The sequence below is a fragment of the Aedes aegypti genome, chromosome 2, assembly GCF_002204515.2.
Source record: "Aedes aegypti strain LVP_AGWG chromosome 2, AaegL5.0 Primary Assembly, whole genome shotgun sequence".
Lineage (NCBI taxonomy): Eukaryota > Metazoa > Arthropoda > Insecta > Diptera > Culicidae > Aedes > Aedes aegypti.
Window position 1 is genome coordinate 352627295 of NC_035108.1, and position 23821 is coordinate 352651115.

Here is a 23821-nt window from a genome sequence, read left to right on the forward strand (position 1 = left end):
AGCTTTAAATAAAAAATCTAATGCGCTGAGACCTACAGTGTGTGCCGATGAAAAATGATTGATTTTTTATTTTCAAAAAAATATATCTCAAAAACTAAAAAACATACATCGCTGAAAATTTGACAGTAGACGTGAATTTTCTGAAGTTTCAAGACAAAATGAGAACAGCAATAGCCCCTTTGGTCTCGAGCAGAGGCGTCGCGTGCCCAAACCTACCACCTGTTCAACATGAAATATTTTTCACATTGCTTATTGAAACAGTGAATTGATGATTAACTAGCTATAAAACTTTTCATAAATAACTAAATGTATCAATGTGAGCAAATATGCATTTTTGCATTTAGTATGATAAGTGAGGGCTGCAGCGATCGTTTGTTTTAGAATTTCCTGTGATGTTTTACTTGACTTGGACATATTTTCAGCTAAACATTAATTTTTGTGTAGTCGGCAGAAATTATGTATAATAAATCTTCGAGCTTTTTACTGGAATAGATACCTATAAATAAAATAAAACCGAATGAAGTAATACACTATTCAATTCCACTAGTCTAGTCTCTAAGAGTGTGAATACTTTGACAGATACGCGTATTTTGACTTCAACTGTAAAGGCCCAAACGCAATGATAGAGGAACGGCAACGGAATGCGGAACCGGTTCGCCAGCATGAATCACAACATCTCGACTGAGCTGACAACGAATGAAATTGGATCAACACTGAGTCGACAAGCTGATCATAGTTCATGCTGGCGAACCGGTTCCGCATTCCGTTGCCGTTCCGCTATCATTGCGTTTGGGCCTTAAGGCCGTTTCCAATGTCGTACTAGACTCGACTTATTATTTTTTTCCTATTTTCAAATATATTTTTCTCATTCTAGCATTGCAACTAATATGCGAATATGCAGTGTCTGTATACGTGGAAAATTTAAGAATTCGATGTCATATTTCAAACATGATTACAAATCAAGGCAAGTTCGAGCGCCCTTTTTTTTCTGTCAATCCTTCTTCAATCAACAAAATAGATCTCTCAATAATCTATAGGCACGAAGAAAAAAAAAATGCCCTACCCTATTCAATTATATTCTTCCTCAGCCTGTTCAAGCGGCTGGTTGAACATGTTGAGAGAAGCCGACATCGTATTGCATGAAAGTTTGAATCATCCTTGCACTCTAACATTTTTTCATTTTGACTGCGCTAGCTTCGTTTAAGCCCAAAATGTACAAACAATATCTAACAATGGATGATTAAAATTTACATGTATATGGTATGCCTTTAATTTTTATCATTTTGATATTAATACCTCTTCAGTTATAGGGGGCCGGATACTATTCTTGGCATGTTTGAATCACGTTGGCAGTGGGGTTTTTTAAAAGCTACAGAGTTGATATTTGGCCACAATATGCGTCGTACTTCTTATTGCAAAGTTTCAGGCAATTCGGCAAAAAAACATGCCAAAGTGAATCATGGAAGTGCCCAAATTGCTCTGCACCCTAATATCCTTCTAAGTTGGTGAACGAAAACTTTATATTTTTCGTACAAAATATATTTTATTAGGAATCTTTTTAGCGTGCACGAATCTGACGAACAAGTGAAACCTGTTCAATTTATTTGTAGAACAGGTTGGTTCCACACATGTATGCTTCAGAGCGTATACGTATTACCAAGCTGTGAATGTATGTGGGAGCTTCGATATATGGGATTTGGTTCAACAGGGGCAGTAGAACAGGTTGGTCGTACAGAAGAACGGTATGGCTCTTCAGCTTTTGCGCTGCACTACGCTCGTGCTGTGGATATAAAGCGCGCTATTTTCATGATGGATGTATACGACGGGAACGATCTTGGCGTGTTGAGAAAATTGCCATGCTGTTTTCCATCTAGTTAATAAGAACCCGCACTCTATTGAAAATCCTCATGCTATTTTAAAATTTTGTGTTGAACTTGCATTGTTTTTCTATTTTTATATTCAACTGGTCTACCTGTTCTATGAACAGGTTGAACAGGCTGACGAGACGCCTCTGGTCTCGAGGCCTTCAAAACACAAAAAAAAACGGAAACTATTGAGTTTTTTTCTGTAAAAAAAACTTTTTGTGAAATATTATATTTTTCCTGAAAAGTCAAAATCTCTAGCCTTCATTTCGTCCAAAAAGATTGAAAATCGGTCAAACGGTTCAAAAGTTATAATTTTTTTAAAAATATTTTTTTGCTAAATTGCGCCTTCATTTCGTCCAAAAAGATTGAAAATTGGTCAAACGGTTCAAAAGTAATAATTTTTTTAAAAATACGTGTATCCTTATTTCGGATAAGGAACAAAATAGCAATTTTTCACGGAATTCGGTGACCCACTAGATCGGTTTTTCATGGAATGGTTGTATCATACTATTAAGCTTTTGGAAGGGTGGTAGGTCATTTGGCATAAAGTCGTTGGCATAAAGCCGTTTGACATAAAGTCGTTTAGCATAATGGTCATTTGGCATAAAGTCGTTTGGCATAATGGTTGTTTGGCATAATGGTCGTTTGGCATAATAGTCGTTTGGCATAATGAGTCTGAAACCAAGAATTTCTCAATTTTCGTTTTTACGTTTCTATTGAATCTTTCTGATGACACAAGGCTTGTTTTGGAGTCAATTGATACAAAATGGCACTTTATTCTACAATCATTCGCTCTTGAATAAATTTAAGCATATAAGGAAAGTTATTGCCAATAGTATTTAATTATTTATCCAGAAATTACCCTTCTTTCATATATTAATTCTTCTTTTGAGTTTCGCTATTGGAACAAATTTTTGCACTGAAGATTTTTATATATTTAGCACAAATTTACCCTTCTATTAATTGTTCTATTTTTTTTTGCTAAATATGATGTAACCATTATTATAGGTATGAAAACTGTTGATTTTAAATTTCAATAAATTTCTCCTTCTTTTATGCATAGGCTGTTCTTTGGAGCTATATTTTTAAGTATTTTTGTATACAACTAACAAAATGGCGGCAATCGATAACATTGATCTGCTAAAATTATCAGCGAAAAGAGAAATCGATTACTGCAGGTACTTTGATGGGTTGTGCTACTTTTTCCCGAATGTCGTTTCCCCGAATGCCATTTCCCGAATATCCCGTTTCCTCGATTAGCCCACTCCCCCGAAAAATTTTTAGCACCCATAACACTGCGGAACACGATTTTGTCTCAAACACCAAAATACCACTATTTACTTAATTAAGGGTTGCTGAATCCATTGTCATTTACAGAAATATCGTAGCACGTCTAGTTTTTGAGATATTGTCTGTTGAAAATGCTAAATTTGACTATTTCAGCCAACTTGCATGCAAGTTTCCCAGCTTGTATGGCAATTTATTTGCTTCATTTGCCTCAGAACTCAAACTTCATATGTGTAACAATACTTATCAACAAAGTTTATAATACTTCCGATGTTCAAAAGTTATTTTTTGTTGGTTTAGAAAAGTATTGCCATATAAGATAAAGGAAAAATTTCGTATGGGAGAATGCAAGCATGTTGAAAAAATCGATTTAACCTCAATTTGATCATGCAATTTCAATCAAATTATACCTGAAAGTATAGCTAAAGTCCTATTATGCATGCTTGATAGATAAGATCATAATATTTTTCGATAAATCATTCTTTAAATTTCATGTGAACATCGATGAAACCTGTGTTTTATACAACTTTAGCGACCTGTAGCTAAAAATTGTGACGTGCTGGAACATTTCTGTGAACGGCATCAGATTCAACAACCTCAAATCTACTAGAGACACATAATTTGATTCTTGAGACACGCAAAAATGTCGCAAATAATTGTCGTAACTATATACATTTCAGGGGGGTGAACTGACCATCTAATATGCACCCTTATTTATTTAATTGGCGGTTCTTTTGAGTTTTACCGTCTTCAGCATTTTTACCAACATGTGTATAGCCGAGAATGACAGAATATTTCCTTCTTTTGACTGTTTATCGTTCTTTCTCGTCACCACTTTTCGGGGGAACCAATCATTGCCGTAATAATTTTTGGCGTCAATTCTTGTATTGGTTTAATTGTAAATTGCCTTCTTTTAAAAATAGGCTGTTCTTTATGTTTATACTGTTATAAATTTTATTATTTAGTAAAGCTTATTGTGAACCATTTGATAATAAATTCTTGCCAAATGTGTTGTTAGAATTATAATTATTTCAGAACCTGCCAATATAAAATATATTCTTTTTTTTTTGGGCAAACGCGTGATCACCTTACGAGATATGCTGGAAAATATATTATTTCAATCACAAATTTTCCCTTCTCTCGATAATAGACGGTGTTTTTGATGTACACTTCCAAAATTAGAATTTATATTGAACCGTTGAAAAGTTTTGCCACAAATATTTTCTTTTAAAGATGTGTTGTTCATTTGAGCTGTGCTGTGAAAAGATTTTTTTTGCGTTAGAGTCTGAATCATTTTAAACGAAAAATAATCTGCTCTCGTATATAGGCTATTTTTTCATTAAGTCACATTAATAGATCTTTTGATTAGAGCTTTTGATATTTTGCAAAAAAAATCAATCTTTTATCAAGTAATTTTCAGCGAGTGTTACGTCCAAACTGGAACAGAGCTTGATATGCAGCAAAATATTCTATGAGCGTTCCCTTGATGAATAACTGCGAACTTTCCTTAGAATAATAGTAGTGAAAGCTGATTTTCATACAAAATGCTCAACTTTGGCATGCTCTAACTTTGTTTCCATATGAGCAATCGGCATGAAATTTTGGCAGTGAACTACAAATATAGTCAATTTTATTATCACAAGATTTGAAAAATTTCACACTACCGGCTAAAAAGTTAAGCACCAGGTGAAATCGCTCAAAATAATAGTAGTTTTATTAATTCAAATATCCGCTGTATTTTGAATTTTTGAATTTTTCTTTATTCATTGTTACAATCATTTCCACCCAAGCTATAAATGTATAAACAAGCCAAATTTTTACAAAATTGTTGCTGAACAAAAATTTACAAAAGAAAAACTACTATTATTTTGAGCGATTTCACATGGTGCTTAACGTTTTAGCTGGTAGTGTGAAAATTTTCAAATTTTGTCATAATAAAATTGAGTATATTTGTAGTTCACTGCCAAAATTTCATGCCGATTTCTCATATGGAAACAAAGTTACAGCATGCCAAAGTTGAGCATTTTGTATGAAAATCGGCTTACAATACTATTATTCTGAACACAACTGTAACAAGCTCAAGGGTACTCTATGTTCTGAGATGTAGAGACCCGTCACGAGTTTTATTTAGTAATGCTCTATAATGTCACAACAATTTTTGAAATTCTTAGTTCAGATAATCTCTGAACGAACACCACGCTTGTTCAGAACCTACCAAAATTTTTTGCTGTGGGCTCGGTGGTGTTGATCTCGGTAGAAGCTTAAAAAATGCCGATATTTATTTCAAGTAAATCATTATGCCAAACGGCCATTATGCCAAACGACCATTATGCCAAACGACTTTATGCCAAACGACCTTATGCCAAACGAATTTATGCCAAACGGGGTACAATCTTTGGAAGAGAAGCATTTCAGCCTTTGGAGAGAATCTCTCTGGTTTCTGGAAGATAAGTTTTAGCTTGCGGCACAGAAGCATAGCACCTTTTATCCAATAAAACAAAAGGTTTAAGGAGTAAGCACCGTTTTAGAAATTTTTCAACATATTTTCCGATAAATCATTTTGTGTTACTTCGGAGGAATCGCAGAAGAAAAATATGGAAAATTCCTGGATTAATCTCAAGAATTATTGGGGAACTATTGCAAAAATTAAAAAAAAAAACCTTGAAAGAATATAAATTCCTAAGGATTTGCTAGGAATTTTTCCACTAATTTTACAATACAGCAAATAATCTTAGAAATTGCTCTAGTAATTCTTCCAACGATGCTTACCGGAAATACTCTAAGCATGCTCTCAGAACTTTTCTCGTCGTTTTCTCCAATAATTACTTCAGAAATACTTATAATTTTTTTCGATGACTTGTTTCAAGGATTTCTTTCGAAGTTCCTTTAGGTTTTCCCATTGGAATCCACACGTTCCTTCAACAATTTATATAAGAATTTCTCGAGTTCATCCAGAGGTTATCCAAAAGACTATTAAAAGTTTCCACTTAGAAGTACCTTAACAAATCTTCCAGTAATTTAACAGATCATTAGTATTCTTGCAGAAGTATGCTTGCAGATATTTTTGGAAGAGAAACATTTTAGCTTATGGAAGAGAAACTTATAAAAGTGACGTAGGAGTTTTCAGCTTCTGAAGGAGAAACTTTCCAATTTCCGGAGGTGTGTTATATTTCCAGATTTTGGAAGGAGCTTTTCAGCTTCTGAACAAGATGTTTTCTGGCTACTTTAAGATGAAATTTCCTGTTCTCAGGCTGTAAATTTCTTAAATAAAGATATTCATCTATCTATGCATTTTCTTGACTCTGAACAGAGGTTTTCAGCTTTCGTAAGGGAATTTTTCAGCTTCTGGGTGATTACCTGGATTATGCACTGCATCTTGTGGGGATTCTACATATGTCACTATGTTCAAATTGTAATGTTATAATTCTTTTCAGACTTCTTAGAGCTTAGCCTAAGACAGAAATCGTTTAGGAACTTCTACAATATGTGATGACTCTTCATAGGACGTGCTGCCTTATCGAAGCTAATGAATTCTTCAATATGTTATATTAACAAGATATAAGAATAAACCATGGCTAATGAATTCGAATTCTGATTCAATTTCATGCTAATCACTCAGTTTGATTTTTCATTATCTTTACTTGGAGCTTGAATATGTGTTAGTATGACTGTACTACATAAACGTAGATCTAGCTTTAAAGAACATACTAACTTATTCTAATGCTTAACTTAATTTGTAACAATTACAAGAATGATTTCTCTTCTGTTTTACTGCACTATTGATCAGATAAAATTTTGGGTAGGACTCACAAGATTATTACCTAATCTGGGAAATAATTCTCACAAACTCCTGGACAAGATGTTTGAATAATCCTTGATACATTCCAAATATAATTCTCAGGAGGGTTCTTATAAAATCTTAGACAGACTGCTAGGTAGCCGGATCCTATTCTTTACACTTTTGATTCACTTCGGCAGTGGGGTTTTTTGAAAGCTACAGAGCTGATAGTTGGCCACAATATGCGTTTTACTGATGCGCTTCTTATTGCAAAATTTTAAACAATTCAGCCGAGAAAAACCCCCCCATGCCAAAGCGGTTCTGCACCCTATACGATAAACACATGCAAAACAGTCAATTGGGAAAGAAACTTCTCAGTAAATAACTGTATAATTGCTCACAAGAACACTAAGCTGAGAAGAGAGCCTATCGTATGGGGCGTAACGCAACACGGAATTTTGGAAATATACCTATTGTATTAATATAGTTCTTCAAACTCATCGCGGGTTGCACAAAATGAAGTCACGAGCCCTACATTGGACAGCTCTGCTCTAGAGATTATTCAAGGATTTCAGTTGAGCTTTCAAATAGGAAATGCTTCAATAGTTCTTCTGGTGGTTTTATCGACAGTTTTTATTTTGTTTGTTATCTTTACAGAACGTTTCCAAGGAATTATGCTAGTACTTCTAGCGATTTTTCCACGGAATGCTCTCAGACTTCATCAAAAGTGTGGGATTTCTGAAGATTTTTGCAGGAACTTGTTAAAGAATTCTAAAATGTTTCCTAAATATTTGTAAAAGAGTTTCATGAGAATACACTCAACAGTTGTCGAAATATATTCCAAAGAAATTTATGGAGGTATCTCTGAGCGACTTTCTATAAAAATCTTTTAAAACTTTTGAAGAATCTCTGAAGGAATCCCTAAAAAAATAAAAGAGAAATTTCTATAGAACAGTTGAAGTCACCTATGAATCCTTGGAGAAATCCTGAACGGAAAACTTGGAAGAGCTCCTAATGAAATCTATAGATTATCGCTGGATGAAATCCAGGAGAAGTTTTATTGATCTTTATTTAAATTTAGCAGGATGTTTCTAAACTTTCACAATCGAGTTTTCAATTCTGAGATCACCATCAGAAAGCTGAGGAAAAATTGCGTAAGATAGGCTACAAAAACTAGGTGAGCAAAGGTATTTACCCTATGATATGAACGATTTTCTAAATCATGTTCTACTATTTTGACGTATATGGCGAGTGCAATCAATGCAAACATAATTTTTTGTACAACAAAGAAACAAGTTTTCAATCGTTGGTGTATTATTTGAGACAGATGAAGAATAGGAGTATTAATATGAGTGAAAAAATCTGGCGGCCATCTTGGATTTTGACGCCATCTTGGTTTTAAGTAGTAGAATGAGTTTTCACCTTGTTAGCACTCAACATATTGAATTTCAATGCTACCGTTACACTTATTCTTCTTTTTCCTCACGTTATGTCCCTACTGGAACAGAGCCAGCCCTTCAGCTTAACTAGTTTTGAAAACAAATTATCAAATAGGATTTTTTTAAACGCTTATTTGGTACCTGAATGATTCTTCTGCATATCTTCGAGTTGTAAAATAGCATTATTTCTTTCATTTATTTGATCTAAAACCATTGATACAAATGAACAATCAGTTGAACAGCTGAGATAAGATAAGAAAGATAGAATCTGATTGTTTTTTTTAACGGAGGCCTTATAATTCAACATGATGAGCACTGAGATAGTAAAAAATCATGCAACTGCTAAAAACCAAGATGGCGTCGAAAGCCAAGATGGCCGCCAGTTTTTCTAACCTCGAAATTATACACCTGCGTTTCGGCATTACGTACACATTAGAACAAAACCTGCTTCTCATAATTCAATTTCGCTATTTTTCGCATGCATGTTAGGCGGTACTAAAAGCGATACTTTATGGCTTAGAAAATCAAGGATGTTTTTTGCTTAAAAATTCAAGACTTTCATTATAAATTAATGCACAAGGCTTACTAATGTTCCGACACACAATCTATAAACATCATACAATGAACAACAATGCATAGGGTAAAAAAAGTTTGTTCAATACAATCAATGTTTTTTGACGGTTTTCATTTATTGAATTTATTTATTCACTATTACTGAATTCAAAGATATGTTGAAGAATTATTCTGTTGTCAAAAATCGCATTAAAAAGAAAATTCCTGTTTAATGACCTGGATTTATAACTAATAAAGCTGAGTATCAGGCTCGGTTCCAGTAGGGACGTAACTTCAGTAAAATGAAGAATAATAAGAAGAAGAGTATACGTAACCTTTTTTATTGGTAGCCAAGATAATAATCTTATTCTTTACTCGACTCGAATAAAACACCAAAGGTTGAAAATTTGTTTCTTTGTTGTACAAAAAATGATGTTTGTATTGATTGCACTCGCCATATACATCAAAATCATATAACATGATTTAGAAAATCGTTCATTTGATAGGGTAAATACCATTGCTCACCTAGTTCCTGTAGCCTATCTTACGCAATTTTTCCTCAGCTTTCTGATGGTGATCTCAGAATTGAAAACTAGCGGTGCGCTAATGGTGAAAAATCGATTTTTCTAACAAAATTCAAAATGGCGGCCAAATTCAAAATGGCCGCCAAATTTTTTTCAAGTTTAAATGAAAGCTATATCCTTTCTCTATACGATGCCACTAAGTTTGCTATGTGTTCCAAGCGAAATATGAGACATATCCCGTGAAGAAATATCCAAGATTAATCAAAAAATGGGCTTTTTCGCAAACTGTTTAGCTAGCTGGCGTACGAGGGGTCCACCAATTTATCGAAAACTAGTGATCAGTGACATAAAATTGAAATTCTAACGATGGGTGCCGATGGCGGCCTGGTTTCAGCGAGAATTGCTCCAATATCTTTCGATGCTATAAATTCAAGTACATTGTATCTAAGATGTTACACAACAATTTTTGTTTAAAATTTTAGTTGACTTTGCTAAGACATATTTGACAAAATGGCTAGTTTTTTTCTCTACAACTACTCAACTTTACGAAATCATAGGTTTTCAGGTATTTTCTATATAAATAAAAATAATTCATTTCATATTTACTTATGACAAATATCTATAGGGGGAGATCCCCCAGTACCGGACACTTAAGCCACTAAGTTCATAATTCGAAAACTATTGATTTTATGGGCTCGTGTTACCCATTTATGATAAATATTATCATTTTTATAGTTTACAAAAATAAATTTGAAAATATAAATATGAATTTCGACATCGCATTTTGATGATGTATTTTAGTACCAAATTGATCCTTCTCGAAAGGTGGCACCCAATATCGGACACAATCTGAAAATGCCTCAAAATCTGTAAATTTGAACATCATTGAATGTTTTTATTATAGGAATAGTATATATTTGCCAATTCAATGGATTTGCAACATTTAAAAGAATAATTTGAGTTTTTCTTAGTTTGCAAGATGCTTATCAAAAACCTCTTCCATATATGATGAAAAATAGCACATTTTACGATGTTGTTCTGAATGTTCATTCTTCTTAATTTTATTGCATGTTTGATACCATGATCGATGGAACCCATGAAAAATGAAAGTATTTTGAGACACTGACGCAATAATTACAAAGATATCATATAACAAATCAAACTGTCCGAAACTGAGGGACAGGAGGTGCTTAACGAAAATTGTAATTTGTCCATATTAGTTCAATTATGGTATAAAATACATTCATACTATCAAATAAGGATTATGTTCGATCATGCTTGCGTGATCCAAAGTATTTTTTCATATTCAAAATAATTACTAAATAGGCTCAAAATTAAGAGAATACGTCAATTTTTTAAAGATTTTCAAACTTTTCTACTTTTTTAAAAAGGCATGCATATTTCAAGGATGTGTTATTCTACGCAAACATTAGTCTACATAATAGCTTTCTTTTCTACAAATACACCATCTTGATTGGACCATGATTTCTCAATGTTTCGACTTTGTCCGGTATTGGGTGCTGTCCGGCACTGGGGGATCTCCCCCTACTTTTGGATAGGCAACAACAATTTACATGTTTTAACGGATATACAAGGACTTGGTTTCGACCCTTTTAAAAATCGACCACAGCTGGAACCAGATTTTTAGTTTCTCTTCAAATTTCATATACTAAACTTTATAATTTCCAATAAAATAAGTGATAGTCTGTCATGTCGGCAATGATGAATATATTTTTTCAGATTTTCATTGTACGTACTTCATGACCTAGAATAATTTTCGTACAACAAAGTCGCTCAAATATAACGCGATTTGTGCAAAACAGATAAGAGGAGCTTCCAGAAATGTGACACCATCAACGAACAGGAGGCGAAAAAAATCACCCAAAATTCACAATCTGCTCTAAAATGTGTGTAAATCAGATTTTTATCTGCACTAGTCTCCGAATGGCAGTATGGTAAAGTCGTGCCCATACTTTCTGGGACACCCTATATGAAACAGCTCCACATTCTTGTCTCAGTGTAGCTAGAAACAACAGCACAAGAAACTGCGAAACTATTTATGGGACTAATGACCTTCAGGTTAAAGTCCCTCTCAAACACAACAACAACAACAGCGAAACTATTTTCGAGAGAGGCTTGTCCTGCTCTGGAGGCTATCTTCTGCTACTGTTCCGTCCACTAATGCAGACCCATTGACCACTGGAACCATTCCTCTATCACTTATTTATATTAGCTCATCATTCCGATCTCACTCTCAATATTATAGACGAGCAAAAGGCACATTATCAATTATTAATGAGCACATGTTTGGTATTTTCTTCACTTCTTCTCGAGGACATACACCACCACCACCAGAGAAAGTCTTCGATTCTGCTACAGCTACACATTTCATATGCAATACTTGCTACTACTGAAGTCCTCTCTCATAAATATCCGACAGACGACCATTCTTAAAAGTATCAAATTACGGCACACTTCAGGGGACCAGCGAAAAGATCTTTCTTCGCCTAGCCAAAACTTCATTTGGGGTGTTTTACCTTTCCAGCAATCATTTCGAGAAATATTCCAAAATATTGGTAATAGAAAGCTTCCGAAGTTTCATCAAAAGTTTTTGCATGAATACTATGCATTCTTTTGGACATTTTCCCAGAGTTCCTCTAGATTTTTATGCAGAGATTCTTCTAGACATTATTCCTGAAAATCTACAATAATTCTTTCGGGATTTCCAACGCTTATCCTCTCATCAATTGCTTTCGGGAAATACTCCTGGGATTTTACCAGAAAAAAAAACATAAATTCCACACAGCAATTTTCAGGCATTTCCGTCGTATTCTGCAGTATTCCAACAGTTTTCGATGTAGCATCTGAAAAAGCAACGTTTCAGCTTCTGGAAGATACTTTAGAGCAGGCCTACCCAACCTTTTTGGCTCTTTTTCGACATAAATGGTTGGTGCGTTCGCAAGATTAGCCCAATATGAACAAAATTAGCCTCAAATGAAAGCTTTGTAGCATATCTTCGCTAGCGATGCAAGCAAAGGCAAAAATCAATCCGGCCCGCGAGCCGGATCATTTTTTGGACTTCATTGCATCGGTAGCAAAGAGGTTGATATAAATTTTAAATTTCCAGCATGGATTAGACAGATATACTAAAAAGCTTTCATTTGAGGCTAATTTTGTTCAAATTGGTCTAATCTTGCGAACGCACCAACCATTTATGTCGAAAAAGAACCAAAAAGGTTAGGCTTTAGAGCCTTTAAGTGGAGATTTTTTTTTTTCAGGATTTTGGGAGAGAAGCTTTCCAGATTTTGGTAGAGAATATTCGCCCCTCTGGAAAATTATTAAGGAGCGGAAAAAGGATTACACCTTCTCAAACTTGGCGCCCATTGCTTCAGATATTCCTTGAAACAGCTCCCTAAAGATTCACTCAGTTATTCATCCAGATTTCTTTTTTTAGAAAACTGCATTATTTTTTCAGCTTGATTGCACTTGGTGTTCATTAAATGAATTGAGCTTTTAGCTTTTTTTCTGCACCGTGATTTACTGTAAGAAGAAAAGAGGAAAAAGCCACTTTAGATACGGTTTTCGTTAAAAAAGAAACTTTAATGAAAAATAGAGACAATACCAAATCTCCAAAAAGAGACCTGCTATCAGCCTTACTCGAGTAAAATTTAAGTTATTTCTGAGCTGTGGTGAAAAATTTAGGTCAATCTGAGCACAAGAAATGCAAACTCCCAAAGTTGACTAGTTAGTATAAAAAAACTTCCAGTTCGTACTTTGTTCGATGCAGCACAGTAATTCCAGTAATTTCTAGAGGTATTCCCCAAAGGTTTTTTCAGAAATAGATATATGATTTTTATTCGACGATTCTAACGAATAATACTCTATTTTAATTATTGCTCAAAAAAAACCTCCAAAACACCTCAAGAATTATTACATTATTTCTCGATAAACTCTTCTTTTTATAAGTTTTGATTATTCACAAGGAATCCGTTGTTGGTTGTTGTTATTGTTTGAGAGGGACCTTAACCCGAAAATCATTCGTCCCTCCGTTGTTGGTATTCTACTAACTGAGATTCCATCAACTATTCATTTAGGAATTGTTCTAGTATAACCTTCCAGGGATTTACGGTCGTGCAAGAAATCATCCAGAGAATCTTCCAAGAGTTCATTTCGATTTTCGACTAGAAAATGGTAAAAATCAATTCATTCAGTAATTTATTCAGTATTCTGCCAATTATCCCTACATAAATGGCTCCAAGGATCATGTTTATTTTATTATTTTTTTTATACTTCGAAGAAATTATCCGGATAATCCTGAAGAAGGGTTATCAGACTTTCACAAGGGTAGCCTTATAAGTTTCTGAAGATATAACTTTTGAAATTTCCTCGAAATTCTTCAAGGATATTCAGAAGACTTCCTAGAGTAATCTCTTGACATTTCTGGTAAAATCTTAGAACGAATTCCTGAAATAATCCTAAAGTAATTCCTACGGGTGTCTTTAGATGAATTCATTCCTAGATAGATCTCGAACAAAAATCATAGACTAAAAAGTTTGAGGTTTGAGAAGTTAGTTGTCGAATGCTTTAAGGGATCCTTGATAAATCTTTCCTGCAATACTCAACAAAGTTTTTCATATGGAACAGCCTAATATTTTTGTTCTAGTGCAGCTAGAAACAACAGAAATCTGAATTTTTCGGGATTCTTGGAGTGATTCTCGACAAGAATTCTTGGAGGAACCCTTGCAAAATATCATAATGTGATTTGGCTGTTGCAACCCATATAAAATTGAAGTAAGTTCCTATATTTTTCAATCAACTACCTTAAATCCTTCAACTATATACAAGTGTTTGAAACTGTAATACAAATTTACTATGGACTATAAAATTATGAACTATAGCTATGTACCATCAAAATATTAGCTTTCTGTAGCTAGTAATTACTTCTTCTTCTTCTTCTTCTTGATATTAACGTCATCCTTGGGACAGAGCCTGCTTCTCAAATTAGTGTTCTTATGAGCACTTTCACAGATATTACCTGAGAGTTTTTGTTAAAGTTGTCATTCTCGCAATCGTATATCGCGTGGCAGGTACGATTATACTCTATGCCCAGGGAAGTCAAGGAAACCGGGAATAAAACCCAGACACCTTCTGAAAATTTACAATAATTCTCTCAGAATTTCCAATGTTTATCGATCCTTGAATGCACTACAATTCCATTGCCTCAGGAATTGTACCAGAAAATTATTCATAGATTTTTCCAAGAAATAATCCAAAGATTAAGATCAAAAGCTAATCACGAATTCAACTTAGTAATATCCGAGGATTTTTTTATTGTTTTCTTCAGTAATTACTACGGGATTGCGCCAACACGTTTCTTCTTGAGTGAAACTACCAAACTCGCGTTGTATTTCGTATTAAGCATGTGTCTTCGACATTATTATTCGAAAGTGATAATTTCTATATGTTCTCTCCAGTTTCTCACCCTAGCACTGATTAACATTCGTGCACCTTTTTAATATTATTACAAAAAAAAAATAGATAGTTTTCACGCAATTTCTAGATGAATAAATGGAGAAAATCTTGTCAAGTTTCCAACGGTGTTTCCAAATAATTTCCGGCATGGTTACTAGCCGATTCATAAAATAAGCCTTGTTTTCCATGCTTTGAAATAAATTAAGCTTAGAAGTTCAAGCTTCTCGAAGAGATGCTTCTCAACATTCAGAACCAACACTTTTAAGCATATAAAAAGAAAGCTTTCCAGATTCTGGAAGAAGAACTTTCCAAGTTCAAGAACGAAGAACTTCAGCTTCTGGAGGAGAAGCCTTCCAGTTTTTGGAAAAGAAGTTTTTTAGCTTTCAGAAGAGAAGGCTTTCCAGCTCCTGCAAAAGAAACGCTTTCAAGCTTCTGGAACAGCAACTTCTCATATTTAGAAATAGAAGCATGCTGGTTTCTGGAATACAAGCTTTGCATATTCTAGATGAATAGCGTTTCAGTTTCTGGATCTTCCAGCTCCTGAAGAACATTTTAGATTCTGTAAGAGAAGCGTTTCAGCTTCTGAAAAAGAAACCCTCTAGCTTCTGGAAGAGAAGCTTGCTATCTTCCGAGAAAGATGTTGTTCAACATTTAAAACTGACGCATTTCAGTTTTTGAAGAGAAACATTCCAACTTCTGGAAGAGGAAAAAAAAAGTTCGATGGATATTTTTTAGGAGGTTTTTCAGTACTAAACAATCATCCCCCTCGCAAAAAATCCTGAGAGATATTCTAAATGAATTCTTAAAGACATCCCATTAAAATGAGACTTGTCAATGTCAGAAATCAATGATTTCTGGGAACATCTCTAATGTAACGTTCACAATTATTCCTGCAAGGTACTCCCAAAGGTATTTCTGGATAAATATCCTGAACAGAAATTTTGGGACATTCCTAATGAAATATGTAGATTATCGTAGAATCGTAAAAATGCTGAAGAAACCAAAAAAGTAATACGAAAAGAAAACTGTGAGCAAATGTTTGGTATAAGTTATGAAGGACATTCCTAGACTAAATTTACGACAAATTTTCAGAAAAAAATGTTATAGAATTTAGATATTTTTATCAGATTTTTAAGGAACAGATGGGTGGAGCCAAATGTTTGACGAATTGATCGTACCCTCTGTAGGCATGGTGCACGAACATCGACGTCAGAATGTCAAATTGAAGCTTCGACGTCCCATGTACTGACGATGCTGATGGGTGGAAAGTCAAAATTCGTGAATTTATTTACATAGTGATCTAGCAAATGTTAGCTCTTGAGTTGTTTTTATATATTCCAATGGCGTTTTTCCACAATCTCTAACCTATTTCTTTAGCAAATACACCAGCAGTTCTAACGGTGATTCCATCGAAAGTTCATTACTGAATTCCTCCAGGAATTCCTGCAAGACATGCATCAGGAATTTCACCAGGAACTCATCCAGGTAATGGCATTCCCTTTTAAGTTCTTCCAGGCATTCCATCAGGGGAGTTTCCATCAGAAGTTATTGTAAGGATTACACTAGGAATTCCTCCAGAGATTTCCCCAGGAACTCCATCAAAATTTTCTCCGGGAATTCCATCAGGAGTACTTCTGTAGATACAATCACAAGCTCCACGAAGGATTATATCGGGAGTTCCATCAGGGTTTCCAATCAGGGTTGTCTAGGGATTTCATCTGAGGTTCCTCTAGGGATTCTATCAGGAGTTCCTCTAGAGATTTCACCTGGAACTCCTCTAGGAATTTCATCAGGAGTTTTTCTAGTAATTCTATGAGAAGTTCCTCCAGGGACACCACCAGGAGATCTTTCAAAAATTCCACCTGGAATTTTTCCAGGAGTTCCTCCAACGACTCCATCAGGAACAAGAATTTCTTTAGGAATTCCTGCAGGGATTCCATCAGAAGTTCTTACAGGAATTCTATCAGGAGTATCTTTAGGGCTTCCATCAGAGTCCTACTGGAGATTTCATCAGGAGCTACTTCAGAGATTCCATCAAGAGTTCCTTCTTAAATTTCACCTGTTATTCTTCAAAATGTTCTATCAGGAGTACCTCTACAGATTATATCAGGAGTTTTTCAAGGAATTTCGTCAGGATTTCTTCTAGGGATATCATGAGGAGTTTCTCTGAGGATTCCTCATGAGGATTCTATAAGGAGTTCCATCAGGAATCTTATAAGATTTCCACTAGGGATTTCATCAGGAGTTCCTATAGGATTCCAACAGGAGTTCCTCAAAGAATATCTTTAGGAATTCCTCCAAGATTTTTAGTGGAATACCTATAAGCAGGCGTTGCAGAATTCGCTCTCATTTGAGAATGAAGCACGATCAAAGCAAGCAAAGAAAAACATCCCATCTGTTGCGGTCCACGATCGTCATTGTATCGCAAGGTGTAACAAGTCTGATAAATGGAAGCAGCGAGCGAGAGCCCCAACGAGAGAGCGATGATAAAATCCATTTTTCTCGCTTGTTTACCGTTGGGGATAGGTGTTTTTCTTTACTGGCACGATAAACAATCCACGAACTTTCAATAACAACAGTGCCCCCAGGCTTGGAGCATGTTTAGAGGGGTTTTATCATGCACTACCCCCCCAATCTGATCAAACTTGTAGCAGTATACGATAAACAGTCTCTCATAATGTGCAGCATGTTATGATAGTTACAGAGAGCGATACGTGAGCGATTCTCTCAATTTTCTCAGGATTCAATCCCTGCCTATAAGTAAATGAAAAACCGAATTTAGTACTATTATAACATTTAGTCCCACTAGAGTTTGTATCCTTTGGCAGATACGCGTATTTCTCAACTGTAATGCCGTCTTCAGTGTCGTGTACTAGACTCGACTTCCTCCAAGGATTCCATCATGAGTTTCTATAGGGATTCTATCAGGAATACCTCTGAGAGTTCTTCTGAGGACTTCATCGGGAGTTCCTCAAGGGATTCCATCAATAGTTCCTTCTGAGATTACGCTTGAACTTCCTCCAAAGATTCCATCAGGGGTTCCACCAGAGATTATATCAGGAGTTCATCGCGGAATTCTATCAGGATTTCTTCTGGGCATATCAAAAGGTATTTCTCTAGGGATTCCATCAGGAGTTCCTATAGGGATTGTATCAAGAGTACCTTTAGAGCTTCTATCAGAGTTCTTCTGGGGATTTCATCAGGAGTTCCTCCAGGGATACCAATAGTAGTTCCTTCAGATATTGCACCTGGAATTCTTTCAGAGATTGTATCAGCAGTTCCTCGAGAAATTCTATCTGGATTTATTCTAGGGACATCAAGAGATTCATCAGGAATTCCTTCAGGGATTTCATCAGAAGTTCCTATTGCAATTCCATCAGAAGTTTCTTCAGAGATTCCACTTGGAACTCCTCCAGAGATTACAGCACGAGTAATTTTAGGGATTATTTAAGAAATTCTCCTAGGGATTACTGCAGGATTTTCTCTTGAGATTCGTTTAGAAGTCCTTCTAGGGATTTTATCGAGAGTTCCTTCAATGGTTCCATCAGGAGCAACTTCATGAATATCAAACGTTTCTGTAGGAATTCCATTGGGAGTTCCTTCAGAGATTCTACCTGGAATTCATACAGGAATTCTATCAAGTGTTTCTCTAGGGATTCCATCAGAAATTCCTCCAGAGATTACATAAGAAGTTCTTCCAAGGATTCTATCAGAAGTTTCTCTAGGGATTTCATGAGGAGCCTTTCAATATAGGTTTCTGCAGGGATTCCATGGATTCCTTTTGAAATAATTCTAAGATTTCATTATAAAATCCTCCTGGGACTCCATCATGAGCACCTTCTGGGATTCCATCAGTAGTTTTTTCAGGGGTTCTATCAGGAATTCTTCTAAAGGTTTCTTCAGGAATTCCTATAGGATTATTGTGGATTTTATTAGAATTCCACCCGAAATTTATTATGAATTCTACAACAGGGATTCCTCCCGGATTTGCTTAATGGATGCCTCCAGAAATTCTTCAAGGAATTAATAGCTCTAAAGATCCTCAAGGGTTATCAGGAATTCCTCCTGGTATTTTGCCAGAAATCGCTTATAAGGATTTCATCACCGAAATTTCTCAAGGATTTTCTCGCGGAATATCTCCAGGGATTCTAAAGGGTTTTCAAAAATTCCTTCAGCAATTTAACCAAATATTTCTTATAAGGAATCCAACAGTATACCCTCCAGTGATTCTATGGAACTTCTCCTGGGATTCAAAAAAGGAATTCCTTCAAGGATTCCTCTGGGAACTCCTTCAGTAATCCCACCAGGAATTCCTTCAACAATTCCGCTAGGATTTCCTCTTAGGATGCCAACTAGAGAATAAATTTTCCAGGGATTCCTCTGAGGATTCCACCAGAGGTTCCTCAATGGATTGCATCTGGAATTCACCCAGGTAATTCTCCATTATTTCCATCAGGGAAACCTTCGAGAATGTCATAGAATGTCATGGGGTAGGCACTGGGAAAATCAACAGAGTTTCGCAATAATTTCCACTAGAAAAATCTTCCCGAGTTTCTCCAGAAGTTCTACCAGAAAATTCTTAAATGGTTTTACTAGGAATTCCCTTCCTAGAGTTTTTCAGGGTTATCAGAAATTCCTACAGAGAATTATTCAAATAATTCCACAAGTTCACAAGTCTTTTTTTTTCCTGAAAAACCTTCGATATTTCCGCGAAAAAATCGACCAGGATGTCCGCGAAGGATTTTTCCTTTCTCTAGATAAATCACTAGATAAATTCCTTAATATATCTCTGAAAGAACTTTTAAAGCGATCTTAAAGGATAGTCTAAGGTAATTCCTTGGAAAAAAATACTAAAAGGAATGGATGGATAAATTCCTTTAGGAATCCTCGGAGAAATTTCCCGTAGATTCTTGAAGTAATTCCTTCAGAAATCCCCGGTCGAATGCCTGGGATATAAGGAAGAATTTTTGAAGGTAACACTGGAAGAATTTATAAAAGAATTTATTGAAGATTCCCTAGACGAATCCCCCGGAGAATAACCTAGGGGAACCTCTCAAAAAGTTCCTGGTTGAATCCCGTGTAGGAAGTTTTTTTTTAATAATTTTGCAGTATTTCTTGTGAAATCCCTGTAGTCTTCCTGGTGGAATCCCTGGAGCAACTCATTGATGAATCCCTGGAGAAATTGAGTGATTCTCTGCAAGAGTTCCTGGAGTGAAACTCTGCATGTATTTCTGCAGGAATTTTTGAAGGTATTTCTAGGGAAAATCTGTAGGAATCCCTGAAGCAATCCCTCGAAGAATGTTTGAATTAATTGCTGAAGGATTTTTTTGAGGTATTCCTAGGGAAATCACTAGAAGAATATTTTTTATAGGAGCAATCCCTGGTGGAAATTATTGGTGGAATTTTTGATGGAATTCCTGTATCAATTTTTTGGAAGGGATTCATTAAGCAATCTCTTTAAGAATTTCTAGAAGAATTCCTGGTGGAATCGCCGGAAAAGAATTCTTATGGAATCAGTTTAGAAATTCCTGAAGTTTCGTTGAATTATAGAAGAAATTCCTTGGGAAGTTTTTGGATAAATAAAGTTTAGGCAAACTATAAAAAAGAATCGCTGAAGAAATTCCTTTTGGGATTTCTGAAGTAACTCCTGGTGAAATTTAAGGGGGAGCCCGAGGAGGAAGCCCCGAAAAAAGTCCTGGTGAAATCCTAGGCGGAATTTCTGTTGATGAATCTTTTGAGAAGTATCTGAAAGAAATCGTGATGCAGGTAATTCCTTAATAATGCTGGAACTAACTTCTAGAGGAATTCCTGAAGGTATCTTTGAAGAAATTGTTATAGCAATCTCTGGATGCAGCCTTGGAGTAAGCTATGAAAAATCACTGAAGAAATCATATGAGGAATTTTTGGATTGAACTCAATAAAGGAAATCCAAGATAATTAGTACAGGAACCACTGAAGGAATCTCTGGAAGAATGATACCTAAAGGTATGTCTGAAGGATTTTGATCTGAGGAATTCTGGTTGAATCTGTGGATAAATTTCTAGAGGAACTATTGATAAAATTCCTGGTAGAATCCTAGGAAGAATTTCTGATAAAATCTCTAGTATAATCCATGGATTCCTGGAAAAACTTCAAAGCAGAATAACTAGAGGAAATTCATCAATCAAACAGCTTATCAATATCTATTTTTTCCGGTACTTAAATTTTTCAATTTTGTAATCTCTGCCCTTCCTCATTACGATTATTGCCTAAAAATTGTAGAAATATTAGGATTATCTGCAGAAATCTTTGGAACACTTCCTAGAGCAATCTTTTGGGATTTCTGGTACAACCACAAGACGAACTTGCGGAATTGAACCTGCAGGTATTTTATATGAATTCTTGAAACAAATTTTAAAGTGGCTTGTGGTTTTAGAAATTTTTGGTCGAATTTTCAAAGGAATCCTTGGAAATTCTTTGCGGATTCTCCGTAATATTCAACAAAGGTTTAACTATGAAACTGCCCATCATTTTTGCTTCAGTGCAGGTAGAAACAACACAAATGAAACGCTAGTTAAAGCTGTGAATATCATATGCATATGTGTTTGAACCCTAAGTATATGCATAATTATGATGGAACAACAGAAAATAACTGCGGGACTATTTTCGGGAGAGGCTTGTCCTGCTTATTGTCCGGCTCTGGAGGCTATCTACTGCAACTGCTCCATGCACTCTGCAGACCCATTGACCACTATCACTTGCTATCACAGGCTCATCATTCAGATATCACTCTCTATATTAAAGACGAGTAAACAGCACATTATCAATTGTGAATGAGCACTTGTTTGGTATCTTTTCTCTATAGGTTGATTTTTACTTCTTCTTCTCGAGGACACACACCACAATTCGCCACACAGCGGATGGATCCTGTCAATTCTTCATCGATTCCTTACTTCTTCTTCCAGTATAACAGAGGCAAGAGAAAATCTTCGATTTTGCTTCACTTTTCATTCGCAATCCCTGCTGCTACTGAAGTCCTTTTCCATAAAGATCCGACATGAGACCTTTCTAAAGTATCGAATTACGGCACCACTTCAGGAGACCGGAGAACGGATCTATCCTCTTTCAGGTTCTTCGACTGCCATCCGGAGAAGAATGAGTCACAGAAAATCACTTCCACTTGAGCTTTTTTTCATTTCTAGCCTCTTCACACACTGGCACAATCTGTTTTGCATCTGGTAGGAACCAATTTGCACTTCTCCATTCTTCATACATCTGCCGCAGAGGAAGAGAACGGTCAGTTCCACTGCCCCTCAACCTCGAAGCCACTTTGATTAACTTGATTGATATCAATTCCGCTCGGTTGAATTGAAAATGGGCGGAACCGTGTCCCGTCTCGTAGCTTAGGGCTGGACCCGTCCAAACAACACTCGAGCCCCCAAAAATTCTTCAGCCTCCTTTAACCCGCTTCCCATTTCCCTGTTGCTTCCTTCGTCCGGGAAAATCTTCATAACCAGCTGTCACGTAATTTCCTCCGTTTTTCACATCCTCCCTTGTCCGGAGAATCTCCAGCTTCCAGCCAGCCAGAACACACCTCCATCGAAAAAATTCCCCCCTCAAAACCGGAAAACATTCCGGCACAGAAACCCACCTTGTTGCTTCTCTCTTTTCCAGATTTCTTCACAATCTTCCGGCGACGGATTTCACCAAACTAGAACTTGACCGCCGGATATGATGGATTCCTCCTGTTGCTGGAAGGAATTTCGAAGCTTGGAAACACTCGTCACACGACCGGCCAACACAAACGGACAATCCGTACCGCACCGAAGCACTTTTGGAACGCAAATGAGCGACTGACCGAACTTCCGAGAGAACTTTTCCTATCTGGACTCTGGATGCCCTTCTTCCTCGCAGACTCTCGACGACCGAAACGCGTATCCTGTGTGTCCTGGGAGGACCTAACTAGGCTAGAGGATCGACGACCGACAGAAAGCCAAGCGCAAACGTGATTGAGAACAGAGCAGAATGTCCACCAGCAGAAAAAGATATTCCGAAATCCGTGCGAGTCGAACAAACCGGGAGACGAAACGAAACGAAACGAACGAACGCGCAAAAGTGTTTCGATGTGTGGGTGTGTTTGTTTTACGAAAGAACAGAAAAAGTGACAGTGACAGCTGTCACTCACCGCGGGAAAGTGCGTTCAGTTCCCGAGAGATGTTAGCCGTTTAAGGGCACAGTAAAAATATGATTGAAAATTCCAAAAATATAATTTATTCCAAAAATATAATATCCCCCGTTAGTTTCACCACATTTAATCTGAACACTTTTTAATTTGTACCCCGCTAATTTGCACACCGTTCAGATTAAAAATGGTTATTTTGCTCATGGAACGGAGTAAAGTGATATGGAACGCTGTGGACCGGAACGCAGAATCAAAACAAAACAGTGAAAGAGGTAACCAGAAACACGGTTCTAGGGTGACTAGATGTTCATATTAAAAATGAACCCCGATGGTTTGCATGAGGAATCGTTCAAATTAGCGAGGGTGCACGTATGTAATCATGTATGGATTGTATGGAATCTTCTACACGGCAACGCGGATCTACTTAAATTTGAGATGTTTCAACGCAAAACCGTAGTTGAGCCCAACAACCCAAATTTGGCTAAATTTCCAATGCCTTTTTCCAATTTCCAGGTACTTTTTTGAAGCCGAGGGGGTGTCAAAAATTGGCCAAAAAATGCTACGTCATTTATGGACGCTGCCTAAAATGTTTTTAAATGTTGTATGCATTCAGGCTAATGGACTATCGATAAACATAGGAACCCCTTATGAAAATTCGCCACAAGAAATTGGATTGAAATTCATAAATTCGCCTTATGAAACCAGAATTTGAAAACAAAAAAAAATTTTCGCGGCAACCTGGA

At 36.1% G+C, this 23821-nt stretch overlaps 1 protein-coding gene across 4 annotated transcripts in view; it reads right to left on the reverse strand.

The window, feature by feature from the left end:
* LOC5578960 (mitogen-activated protein kinase ERK-A) overlaps positions 1-23027 on the reverse strand; it is a 364872-nt gene extending 341845 nt beyond the window's left edge. For all 4 annotated transcript variants that reach the window (XM_021846321.1, XM_021846320.1, XM_021846318.1 and 1 more), the window contains exon 1: positions 22548-23027. The gene's annotated coding sequence lies outside the window, so the exon portion shown is untranslated. The remainder of the gene's footprint in view (positions 1-22547) is intronic.
* Between the last annotated feature and the right edge of the window lie 794 nt (positions 23028-23821).